The sequence below is a fragment of the Hypanus sabinus genome, chromosome 1 (assembly GCF_030144855.1).
Source record: "Hypanus sabinus isolate sHypSab1 chromosome 1, sHypSab1.hap1, whole genome shotgun sequence".
In the NCBI taxonomy this organism is placed as follows: Eukaryota; Metazoa; Chordata; class Chondrichthyes; order Myliobatiformes; family Dasyatidae; genus Hypanus; species Hypanus sabinus.
The window spans coordinates 9,375,372-9,388,585 of NC_082706.1; the positions used below are offsets into that span (position 1 = coordinate 9,375,372).

A 13,214-nucleotide genomic window follows, 5' to 3' on the forward strand; every position below is an offset into this window, starting at 1 on the left:
ATGCTCTCAATACAACCCCTGTAGAATGTGATGAGGATGGGGTTTGGGAGATGGACTTTCCTCAGCCTTCGCAGAAAGTAGAGACGCTGTTGGGCTTTCTTTGCTATGGAGCTGGTGTTGAGGGACCAGGTGAGATTCTCCGCCAGGTGAACACCAAGAAATTTGGTGCTCTTAACGATCTCTACCGAGGAGCCGTCGATGTTCAGTGGGGAGTGGTCGCTCCATGCACTCCTGTAGTCAACAACGATCTCTTTTGTTTTGTTCACATTAAGCGACAGGTTGTTGGCTCTGCACCAGTCCGTTAGCCGCTGCACCTCCTCTCTGGAAGCTGACTGATCGTTCTTGCTGATAAGACTCACCACAGTCATGTCATCGGCGAACTTGATGATGTGGTTCGAGCTGTGTGTTGCAGCACAGTCGTGGGCCAGCAGAGTGAACAGCAGTAGACTGAGCGCACAGCCCTGTGGGGCCCCCATGCTCAAACTGATGGTGCTGGAGATGCTGCTCCAAATCCTGACTGACTGAGGTCTCCCAGTCAGGAAGTCCAGGATCCAGTTGCAGAGGGAGGTGTTCAGGCCCAGTAGGCTCAGCTTTCCAATCATGAGGGATGATTGTGTTGAATGCTGAACTGAAGTCTATGAACAGCATTTGAATGCATATGTCTTTTTTGTCCAGGTGGGTTAGGGCCAGGTGGAGGGTGGTGGCAATGGCATCATCTGTTGAGCGGTTGGGACGGTACACAAACTGCAGGGGGTCCAGTGAGGGGGGCAGCAGGGTCTTCATATGCCTCATGACGAGCCTGAGTTCCTGGTCAAGCCAAGCACGAGTTCTAGTCAAAGAGCGTCCCAGCCAAGACCTGAGTTCTCAGTCAAGTCCCAGTCCAGGTTTTCTGGTTTGTTACTTTATGTTCGCGTCCAGGTTGATATTTTGTCCTCGCTCCTTGGCTTCCCTAGTATTCTTAATAAACATAGTCTTGTTCAGACTACTGCAGTGTCTGCATCTTGCATTTGGTTTCGTTCCTAACGCCCCCTTGTGACAGAACGGTCCAGCCAAACATGGACCCAGCAACACAGACACTGCCATTAAACTCTGGTCAGCCGGGGGTCCCCCTTGTTGAAACCACCCCCCTCCAACTCACCTGGATCATCGATAATCTGGGAAAGCTGGTTGGATCATCAGGAGGCTCCCATGGAGGGGGGGCGGGGGGTGGCGGTACTGTCACGGTCCGGTCTGTGGATTCTGTATTCTGGTTGTTTCTGTTTTTCCTTGTTCCATTGGGTCCTTTAATTGAGGCAACTGATCCTCATTTCGAGCTTGCAACATAAATAGCTCAGGGGTCCATCTATTCCTTTTCTGGACCATCCCTGTCAAGAAACCCGCACCAGGAAGCTTGGCGTCTGAAACCCACATCTGGAAGCTCAGCATCAGAAACTCATACCAAGAAGAGTCCCGGCTCTGTGTCCTGTGTCCAAGAAGAGTCCTGGCTCTGTGTCCTGTGTCCAAGAAGAGTCCTGGCTCTGTGTCCTGTGTCCAAAAAGAGTCCTGGCTCTGTGTCCTGTGTCCAAGAAGAGTCAAGTCTAGTCAAGTCTGAGTCTGAGCTTGAGTCCGAGTTCCAGGTCAAGAGCCAAGTCAAGATGCAGGTACCTAGTCCCGGCCAAGACCCGAGTTCTCAGTCAAGTTCAAGTCTCAAGTCCTAGTCCAGGTTTTCCAGTTTGTTATTTTACACTCATGTCCAGGTTGATATTTTTTCCTCGCTCCTTGGCTTCCCTAGTATTGTTAATAGACATAGTCTTGTTCAGACAACTACAGTGTCTGTGATTTGCATTTGGGTCCATTCCCAACGCCCCCTTGTGACAAGAGAAATAAATTACCGATTGTCACTTGCTGCGAAGAAGGCAATAGATGGATGCTGGCTTGCAGCAGAGCCACTAGCTGTGTTAAAGGCCAGACACATGACCTACAGCCAATGACACTGGAATGCAATATCTGAATTGGTAAGAAAGGAATATAAAAGCAGTGCTAGTGACTTTAACTCTGTAGGAGAACAGCTATCGGGGATGCGAGGTGCCCTGCTGACACCTGGAGATTTGTAAAAGGACGATGAGGAACATGTGGCCAGCAGTAGAAACTCCTTTTTAACCGGTATTATATTTTCTGTTCTTTGACTGTTCATGGAAGGTCAGGAAAACTTAGCTGGTTTGCACACAGGTATTGGTTGTCTAAGTTCACATGTTCTTCCGTTGAGACAATAAAGGTACTTGGCGGTAAATACAGATTCTCTCTTGTGCCTACAAGGGGTGATTCTTGTAACAAATTCTTTCAGGTTTCTTGCTTTGTGGCTACCTGTAAGCAATCAAATCTCGATGTTGTATAATTTACACATTCTTTGAAAATAAATGTACTTTGAAACAAAGCTACAAATTCCATCATCTAAATCATTGACATACAACATAAAAAGAAGTGGTCCCAACACAGACTCCTGTGGAACACCGCTAGTCACTGGCAGCCAACCAGAAAAGGTTCCCTTTATTCCCACTCTTTGTATCCTGCCAAACAACCACTGCTTTATTCACAAAATACACTGCTGGATTCCATGCTGGAATCTCTCCTGTAATACCATGGGTTCTTAATTTGTTAAGCAGCCTCATGTGTGGCACCTTGTCAAAGGGCTTCTGAAAATCCTAGGACACAACAGCAATCGATTCTCCTCTGTCTAACCTGCTTGTTATTTCTTCAAAGAACTCCAACAGGTTTGTTAGGCAAGATTTTCCCTTGAGGAAACAATGCTGACTGGCCTATTTTATCATGTGTTCACATCCTGAACAATCAACTCCAACATCTTCCCAACCACCGAGGTCAGGTTAACAGGCCTGTAGTTACCTTTCTTCTGTCCCCCTCCCTTCTTAAAAAGTGGAATGACATTTGCAATTTTCCAGTCTTCCAGACCATTCCAGAATCAAATAATTCTTGAAAGATTGTTACTAATGCCTCCACAATCTCTTCAGCCATCTCTTTCAGAACCATGGCGTGCATACCATCTGGTCCAGGTGACCTCATCTACCTTCAGGCCTTTCATTTTCCCCAAGAGCCTTCTCTCTGTAACGGTAATTTCATACATTTCATGACTTCTGATACTCTGGAGCTTCCACCATACTGCTACTGGCTTCCACAATGAAGACTAATTCAAAATATTTATTCCGTTCACCTGCCATTTCCTTGTCCCCCATCACTACCTCTCCAGCATTGTTTTCTAATGGACTGATATCCACCCTTGCCTCTGTTTTACACTTCATGTATCTGAAGAAACTTTTGGTATCCTCTTTAGTATTATTGGCTAGTTTACTTTTGTGTTCTATCTTTTCCTTCTTAATGATTTTTTTAGTTACCTTCTGTTGGTTTATAAAGGCTTCCTAATCCTCTAACTTCCCACTAATTTTTGCTCGATTACATGCTCTCTCTTTGGCTTTATGTTATCCTCTTGCTCTTGATGTATGTACAGAATGCCTTGGTATTTGCCTTGATCTTTTCATGGCCTCTACTGGCTTCCCTAATTCTCTTCCTTAGTTCTATTCTGGCTTCTGAATACTCGTCATCTGCTCCATTTGATTCTAATTTCTGAATCTTTACATACTTTCCCTTTTTCTTCTGGACTAAATTCATCAGCTCTCTGTGGTCTTGCCAAGAAAAGGTGGTCCCAATTAACTCTTCTTAGTTCCTGCCTAATGCCCTCATAATTTGCCCAATTCCAATTTAAAACTCTCCCATAAGGACCATACCTATTTTTATCTAAAGTTAAGGAGTTGTGGTCACTGTTCCCTAACTGAAAGGTCAGTAACCTGGGCACACTCATTACCCAATGCTAGGTCCTCTCGTTGGTTACCCACATACTGATTTAAGAACCTTCCTGGATACACTTAACAAATTTTGCCCCATCTAGACCCCTTGCATTAATAAGGTCCCAGCTTATATTAGGGAAGTTGAAATCTCCATGAAAACAGCCCCATTATTTGTTTACACATATCCTTAATCTGATTACATACCTGTTCCTCAATGTCCCAGAGGCTATCAGGGGATCCGTTGGACAATCCTATCAGTGTGATTGCACTTTCCTGTTCCTGAGTTCAACCCGAATGGACTCAGTATCTGACCCCTCCATTATGTCTCCTCTGAATGCAGCTATGACATTGTCCCTGATTAATAGCGCATCTCCACCCCCTTTTTTACCTCCTGCTCTATTTTTCTAAAACTTTACAAACCTGGTACATTAATCACCCATTCCTGCCCCTCTCTCAACCAAATTTCAGTAATGGCCACAACATCATAGTTCCTCGCACTGATCCATGCTCTAGGGTCATCACCCTTCCCTACTATAATACTCCAAGCATTAAAATATAATACTCCAAACTATCCAACCAATCATATCTGTTGTTTTGATTTTGCCTTTCAATACTATCCCTGATGTCTACCTCTGGTTCGATCCTTCCCTTACCAACCTGATGTTCCAGTTCTCAGTTTTCTGTAAAACTAGTTTCAACTCTCATGAATAGAACTTGCAACCCTCCCGGCTAGGATATTGACTCCCCTCCATTTCAGGTGCAACTTGTCCCTCTTGTACAGGTCATTGCTTTCCCAGAAAAGGTTCCAAGAACTTGAAATCCTGTCCCTGCACCATCTACTCAGCCACTTATTCATCTCTGCTTTCACCCCAGTCCTACTTGCACTAGCCCGTGGTACTGGGAGTAATCTGAAGATTACTACCTTGGAGGTCCTTCTCTTTGGCCTCATTCTTAACTTTATATATTCAATGAGTAGGACCTCTTCCCCCTTTTTGCCCATGTCATTGGTGCCAATATGTGCCACGATCCCTGGCTGTTCATCCTTCCCATTAAAAATATCCTGCAGCCACTCTGTTACATCCTAGCACCCAGGAGGCAACAGAATCTCTTTTGTGGCCACAGAATCTACTTTCTATCCTGTTAACTATCAAGTCCCCTATAACTACCGCACTGCCCGACTTTACCCTCCCCGTTGAGCCTCAGAGTCAGCGACTTTACCACCAGGGCTGGTTTTTGCTGCCGTGATCTGATGGGTTACTGCCCCCCTCCCCCCCCACCCAGCAGTATTCAAAGAGGTATACCTGTTGCTGAGGGGAATGGTCACAGGGGAATCCTGCACCTTGGTGGTCACCCATCTACAGTCCAAAGCCTGACTCTGTGTCTCACCACCTATTCAAAAGTCTCATATACGTATTAATGTCTTCAGCCTCATGAATGATCCGGAGCACATCCAATCCCAGCTCCAACTTTTTAACCCAGTCAGCCAGGTGCTGAAGTTGGGTACATTTCCTGCAGATGTAGTCATCAGGGAAACAGTCAGGTATCCAAAATTTCCATATCTGACAGGAGGAGCATTCCTTTCTGACTACTCTGACCTAAAAAGGCTTACCTCTCCTTAACTATAAATCTGCCTGTTCACACCAAAGCCTTCCCACTCTGTCACTGGCACATTCAAACAATGGCCGCTCTGCTTAAGCCTACCTTCCTTTTATTTGCAGCTGAGTTTAGGCATCTGATGCTGACACTTACCATGCCCGCGCAGCTGAAAATGTTCGGCCTTGCCCAAATCTGCTGCTTTTAGTTGGGGAACACCTAGGAGACAGTGAAGAAAACATCATGAGATTAAAGTTATCTTTAGAAAAGGAGCAATGCAAAGTAAAAGTCATTAATTGGAGAAAGACTAATTTCAATAGATTGATGGAACTTGACATTGAGGGTTAAAACTGCAACAGAGATTAATCAGATTTCCTGAACTTCTGGTAATTGCTCCAACCACCCCTCCTTCATTTCCCATTTCAGTTTCTCTCTCTCACCTTATCTCCTCACCTGCTCATCTCCTCCTCCTTCCCTTTCTTCCACGGTCCTCTGTCCACTCCTCTCAGACTGCCCCTTCTCCAGCCCTTTAACAAACCAATCAGCTCTTTATTTCACTCCCTCTCCCAGTTCCATCTATTATCTGCCACCTTGTACTTCTTCCTCCCCTCCCCACACCTTCTTATTCTGACTTCACCCCTCCCTTTCCAGTTCTGAAGAAGGGTCTCATCCTGAAACGTCAACTGTACTCCTTTCCATAGACATTGCCTGGCCTGCTGAGTTCCTTCAGCACTTTGTGTGTGTTTCTTTGGATCCCCAGCATCTGCAGAATTTTTCAAGTTGGTGGCACTCTGAAATCCACAAAATCTCAGATGCACTCAATAGATTAGGAAACATTCACAGACAGGTTAAACGCAGATAGGAAATCTGCTGATGAGCACCCACCAACCCCAGCTGATGAATCAGCAATCTCTCACAGACAATCAATAACAACAGTGAACCATGGATGGGAAACAACATCACCAACAGAGACTCTGTAGCACCATCACTGACCTCCTGAAAAATCCTAGAAAGGTTCTTGGTTATAGACCACTCCATCACAGATAAAACCCTCTCCACCACTGAGCACATCTACATGGAGCACTGTCATAGGAGCACAGCGTCTATCATCAAGAAACCCCACCACCCACCCAGGCCATGGTCCCTTCTCACTGCTGCCACCAGGAAAAAGGTACAGGAGCCTTGGAACCCACACCACCAGGTTCACAAACAGTCATTACCCCTCAATCATCAGGCTCTTGAACCAGAGGAGATAACTTCACTCGTCCCATCACTGAACTATTCCCATAGCCTATGGACTCACTTTCATGGACTCTTCCTCTCATGTACTTTATATTTATTGCTTATTTATTTATTATTATCTTTTTCTTTTTCTATTTGCACAGTTTGTTGTGTTTTGCACTTTGGTTGTTGTCTGTCCTGTTGGGTGTATTCTTTCATTGACTTTACTGTGTTGCTTGGATCTACTGTGTAAGTTTGCAAGAAAATGAACCTCAGGTTTGTATATGGTGACATATACGTACTTTGAATTTTTGATAATAGATCTGCAAACCCAAAATGTTAGTACAAAGGGAAAGCATGGTGGTATAGCAGTTAGTGCAACACTATTACAGCACCAGTAATCCAGGTTCAATTTGGCGACTCTCTGTAAGGAGATGGCACATTCTCCCTGTGAATGCATGGGTTTCCTCCCACATTCCAAAGACGTATGGGTTAGTAGGTTCATTGGTCACATGGGTGTAATTGGGTGTCATGGGTTCGTGAGTCCAAGCTTTCCAATGTTGTGCCTAACTTGCTGTGTTTTTCCCAGCAGGAAGAGTTCTGCTTTTATTTTATTATTGCTTCTCTGTATTTGATTTGGGAAAGATAAAAGATAGATAAGGTGGCAAAGGCAGCAGATAATATACTTACCTTTACTGGCTAAAACATTAAATACAAGAACAGGGTGTGTCACGCTAGACCAAATAATACCTCAGAAAGACCACCATGTTAGCATGGCATACAGTTCTGTCTGGAAGGATGTGATTTCTCTAGAGTGTGTAGAGATTATTTGTGGCACAGAATAATACCATTCAGCCCATTATAACCATGCTGGAAAAAATAATTGATAACAGGTTAATCCCAAGTCCAAAATCTTGGCTCTTAATGAAAGGATCATCTTTAGTCAGAATCAGGTTTATTATCACTGACATTTGAAATGAAATCTGTTGTTCTGTGGCAGCAGTATAGAGCAAGAGAAAAAAATGCTATAGGTTACAATAAGAAATTTAAAAATAAAGATTAGGATTCTTGAGGGTTTTTCACCTGAGGTCATGAATGAGCATTGCTAAGTTCAAAGAGGTTATGTCGGAGCTTTTTAAACAAAGGTTTAAAGCCATCTCTTCATTATCCTACTCATCTTCGAATCACTCCATAAGATGGTTCTAAAGAATGGTTTCACTCGAGTGGAGAAACTCAGGATTTTTTAAAGACAATGGATTGACTGTTTAGTACCTTGTTATAAGAATAATCGCTTCTCTTACTTTTGGTGAACCTTCACAGCTAAACTTCCTTGTGATTTAAATGTTTTACTTAGAGAATAAGATTTTAATGAGTTAATGCCAAGTGTGATTATATGTTATGACTTTTGATAAGTTTTTTATTACTTTATACACTTTTCTAAAGGTTTTTTAAATCAATATGGCTCATTTTTGGGTAATTTTCATTCTTTTGTTTTGAAACTGTAATAATTAATCTATTTGTGTTATGAGGGCTAAGTTTTTTATGGCCATTATTTAGTCTAGCCTGGAATACAGTTGATCTTGGAATTAATTTGGAGTCAAATCAGCAGGTTGTTTTGGGAGGGTGATGTCATTAGCTGTAGCTGCCAGCCTTCTTTTGGCTGGCCTTCTGACTTTGGGAGGGATGGGTGTCTTTCTTTGGGACGTTAGCCAAATCTGTTGTTTGGTTACCCTATTTCAAGGCTTATTCTTTGGTTTTAATGTTCATTTTACTGGTTATTACTTTAATTTCTCTATTAAATAGAATAATGGGTCATACTATTAACTGACCCAGTCTTAATATGAAAGGACTAAATCACCCTGTGAAGCAGAATAAGATTTTTGCCTATATATTAAAAAAATTTAAGGCCCCCAATTATATTTTTTTACAAGAAACACATGTATGTAATTGAGACAACTTGGGTCTTTTCTGTAGATGGAAAGGACTACATTTTTACTTCTCTTTCCATCTCTAAGTCTAGAGGAGTTTCAATTTTTATGGATAATTTAGTTCCCTTTGTTCAACATAAAGTAGTGCCTGATAATAATGGGTGTTTTGTCATAGGGTCAGGAAAATTAGATAATAAATTAATGGTATTTGCCAATCTGTATGCTCCGAATACATACGATCCAGGTTTTTTTGAGTGTTTTTTTTTTTCGATTCTGCCAGACTTGAGCCTTCACTCATTGGTGATGGGAGGAGATTTTATTTGTTGGTTAGATCCAGTTTTAGATCGGTCATCTTTTGAAACAGCAACACTGAATAAATCAGCTTTGTTTATTCAATCTTTTTAAATGAAATACGGCATTGTTGATATATGGCTTTTCTTACATCCACTAGGTAGGGAGTATTTGTTTTTTTCTCATGTCCATCATACTCAGTCCAGGATTGATTACTTTCTTATTGATAGTCAAATGATTCCTTTAGTTCGATCCTGTGAATACAAAGAAATTGCTGTTTCGGATCATGCTCCGGTGCTTTTATCTTTAAATCTACCTGGTCTTCCTGAAATAAACAGATCTTGGCATTTTAATTTAACTTTGTTATCCGATAAAGATTTCTTAAAATTTCTGGAGAGACAAATTATTCTTTTTTTAAGAGAATACTTCGGAAGAAACTTCTAGTCTTATTAGATGAGATGCCTTTAAGACTTTTATTAGAGGTCAAATTATTTCCTATACTGCAAATGTCAAGAAAAAAAGCTAATAAAGAGAGAACTGTTAGCTAATCAGTTAAAACAATTAGACCAAAAACATGCCTTGGCTCCAGATCCTGTTTTATATAAAAGGCATGTTGAAATTTGAACTAAATATGATCTTCTTTTAACATATCCAATTGAAACACAACAGGTAAATTATTGGCTAACCAATTAAAAACCTTTATAGCTAAACGGCAAATTAAAGAAATTTGTAAAGCCAATTGGTGATAGGACAACTGACCATTTAGAAATAAACGATATTTTTAAAGAATTTTATTCTATACTTTATTGTTCTGACTCTCCCAAAGATAATACTGTAATGAATAATTCTTTAGATCAATTAATCATTCCTACACTTTCTGTTGATAACCAAAAATGGTTGGATCAACCTATTTTGTATGAGGAAATTTCCGAGCCTGTACATTCTTTGCACTCAGGGAAGGCTCTGGGTCTTGATGAATTTTCTGGAGAATTTTATAAGGCTTTTTCCTCACTGTTTATATCTCATTTATGTGCAGTTTTTTTGGACTCCTTTCAGTTGGGTAGGTTGTCACAATCTTTTTATGAAGCTTCTATTTTGCTCACTCTTAAAAAGAATAAGAATCCAACTGAATGCTCTTCATACGGACCAATTTTTTTATGTAACGTTGATACTAAAATCTTATCTAAAGTTCTAGCCCGTAGAATTTAAACTATTTTACCATCTATCATTTCTGATGATCAGATGGGATTTATTAAAATTGATCTCTTAATACCCAATACCTTATTGGAGGCTCAAAGAGCAATAGCAAGAGGTTCCAGAGCCAGGTTAAATAACAACAGACTAAGAGGGCAACCCTGCCAGGTACCTCTGTATAACCTAAAATAAGAGTTTTGATTATTAGTTATAATAATCAAAACATACTCTTTTATTTAACCAATAAAAAATTGATAAAGAAAGAAGAAAAATCGATATTCCCATTTTAATATTCATTGTTTATTAAGCGCTATTTATTCCCCTTCTAAGGAGATATCGGAATGTGTGATTTTTTTGGATGCTGAGAAGGCTTTTGATTGGGTTGAATGGAATTACTTAAAACTTCAGAAAAATTTAATTTTGGGCCCGATTTTATTCAATAGATTAGATTACTGTATCTATCTCCTTCTGCTAGGGTCCTTACTAATTTTTAGTATTCCAAACCTTTTAAAGTTCAACGTGGAACTAGACAAGTTTGTCCGCTGAGCCCTTTGCTCTTTGATTTGGCTTTAGAACCCTGAGCCATTGCCTTTCGAGAAAATAATGATGTTATTGGTATTCTAAGGAGAGGGAAAGTTTTGCTTTATGCTGATGACCTATTGGTTTTTATTTCTAATGTCAAGGCTTCACTACCTCCTGTGCTTTCTCTACTTTCTTGTTCTAACCAGTTTTCAGGATACAAACTGAATTTACATAAGAGTGAACATTTCCTCTGAATAATTTATTAATATTAACCTTCCTTTTAAAATTGTAAGAAATTTACCTATTTGGGTGTAACAATTACCAAGAATTATAAATACCTATTTAATGAAAATTTTCTTACCTTACTGAATTTTGTAAAAAGGACACTATCAAACTGGTCACCTTTTACGTTATCCTCGATTGGCCGAATCAACTCTCTTAAAATGAACATTTTACCTAAATTTATATACCTTTTCAGGTATTACCTGTTTTTAATTCCTAAATCTTTTTTTGATTCTCTTGATTCTATTTTATCTTCTTATATATGGAAAAACAAACGTTCTTGACTAAATAAAGCTCATCTTCAAAAATCTAAGAAGAATGGAGGTTTAGCTTTACCAAATTTTAGGTTTTATTATTGGGCAGTCAATATATGAAATCTTACATTTTGGTCATATTATATTAACCGTGAGAACCGTCTGATATGGGTTTCTTTAGAAGCTAACTCTGTTAACAAATTTTCTATTATTTCTCTTCTCAGATCCTCACTCCCTTTATCTTTTAGTAAACTAACTGAAAATTTGGTAGTTAAACATACTTTAAGGATCTGGGTACAATTTAGGAAATTCTTTGGTCTATTGAGATCTTCTTTGTTGAGTCCCATTTGTTTTAACTATTTTTTTAAACCTTTGATGGCCAATTCAGTTTTTAAAGAATGGGATAGATTGGGTATTACAAACGTTTGTAAATGCTTACAGGAGTTGTTTGTTGGAGGAAGTCTTCTTTCATATGAGCAAATGTCAGTTAAGTATAGCTTATCCAAAACTCATTTTCTTAGTTATTTACAAATTAGAGACTTCCTGCGTTCTCAACTATATACATTTCCTATAAGTTCTGATAAGGACTTAGTAGATATAATTTTTAATTTAAAACCTTTTTATAATGGTTCAATATCCAATATTTATGGTATGTTGCTTGGAATGAGAAACGTTCCTATAGACAAAATTAAAAATCTTTGGGAACAAGATTTACAGAGTTCAATTTCCGTGGAAACTTGGAATGAAAATTTTTAATTGGTGAACACTTCCTCATTATGTGCTTGTCATTCCCTTTTACAATTTAAAATGGTTCACAGGGTTCTCATGTCTAAAGATAAGCTATCTCATTTTTATTTGGATAGATCTTCTTTCTGTGATAGATGTAATAATGGAGAAGCTTCATTAATTTACATGTTTTGGACATGTCCAAGCCTTGAAAGATACTGGAAGGAAATATTCAAAACTTTCTCGGTACTTTTCAAGGTAAATTTCAAGCCTCACCCTTTGGCCGCATTATTTGGTATTGCTGGAGGAAAAGACTTTATTTTGGAGACACCTGATTTGCATATTTTGTCTTTTACTTCTCTTATAGCTAGGAGGGCACTCTTGCTTAAATGGAAGGATGCTGTTCCACCTACTCATGCTGAATGGTTACGGTATTTTATGTCATGCTTAAATTTAGAGAAGATCTGATGTTCAGTTTTTGAATCTAGCCAAGACTTACATAGATCGTGGGGGCCATTTTTGAGTTATTTTCAAAACCTATGATTTGTTGTAAAAGTACAGATGATGGTTAATAATAATTTTTATTATATGATAAGGGTTCCCCCCCACTTTTTTCTTGCTTTTCCTAACAGATCTGACTTTGGTAGTGGGTTTAAGTTTTTTTTTCTGTATAACAAAATTATTATATTTCAATATTATGATTTAATTTACTTTTTATGAATACAGGATTTTGTGATTGTAACTGTATTTTTAATACAATGTATTTGGTACTATTTTATTTTTTTCTTTTGACTTATAATATATATTTTCTTGTACTCTGTATTCCTCTATGCAGAAACTAATAAAAAATATTGAAAGAGTCACTGAATATTATTTATTTATTTAAAGATAAATAAATATTCATAAAGAACAAATAGTTTAAATGGCGTCAGGCTTCTGGTTTCACAACACTCAGACCATATCACATAGAAGCAGTTTGCTCCACCATTCCATCATGGCTGACTTATTTTCTCCTCACACCCTATTTTCCAGCCTTCTCCCTATTACCTTTGATGCTCTTTCCCCTATTAATCAAGAACCTATGCTTTAAATATAACAACTTGACCTCCACAGACATCTGTGACAATGAATTTCACTAAGTCTGGCTAAAGAAATTCCTCATGTTATAAAGGAATGTTCTTTTCTCAGTCCTAGACTCTACCACTATAGGAAACATCCTCTCCACCTCTATTCTATCTAGGTCTTTCAATATTTGGTAGGTTTCAATGATTCTAAACTCCAGTGAATACAGGCCCACAGTCTTCAAATGCTCCGCAAAAGTTAACCCTTTCATTCGCAGGATCCCTTCAGAGAATAAGTTCCAGCTC

General features: G+C 39.4%; 1 long non-coding RNA gene across 1 annotated transcript in view; it reads right to left on the bottom strand.

Moving 5' to 3' along the window:
- The window catches only part of LOC132391231 (uncharacterized), a 30,364-nt gene extending 22,568 nt beyond the window's left edge, over positions 1 to 7,796 (bottom strand). Inside the window, exon 1 of the long non-coding RNA XR_009511130.1 lies at positions 5,586 to 7,796. This is a non-coding gene — a long non-coding RNA (uncharacterized LOC132391231). The remainder of the gene's footprint in view (positions 1 to 5,585) is intronic.
- Positions 7,797 to 13,214: the final 5,418 nt, after the last annotated feature.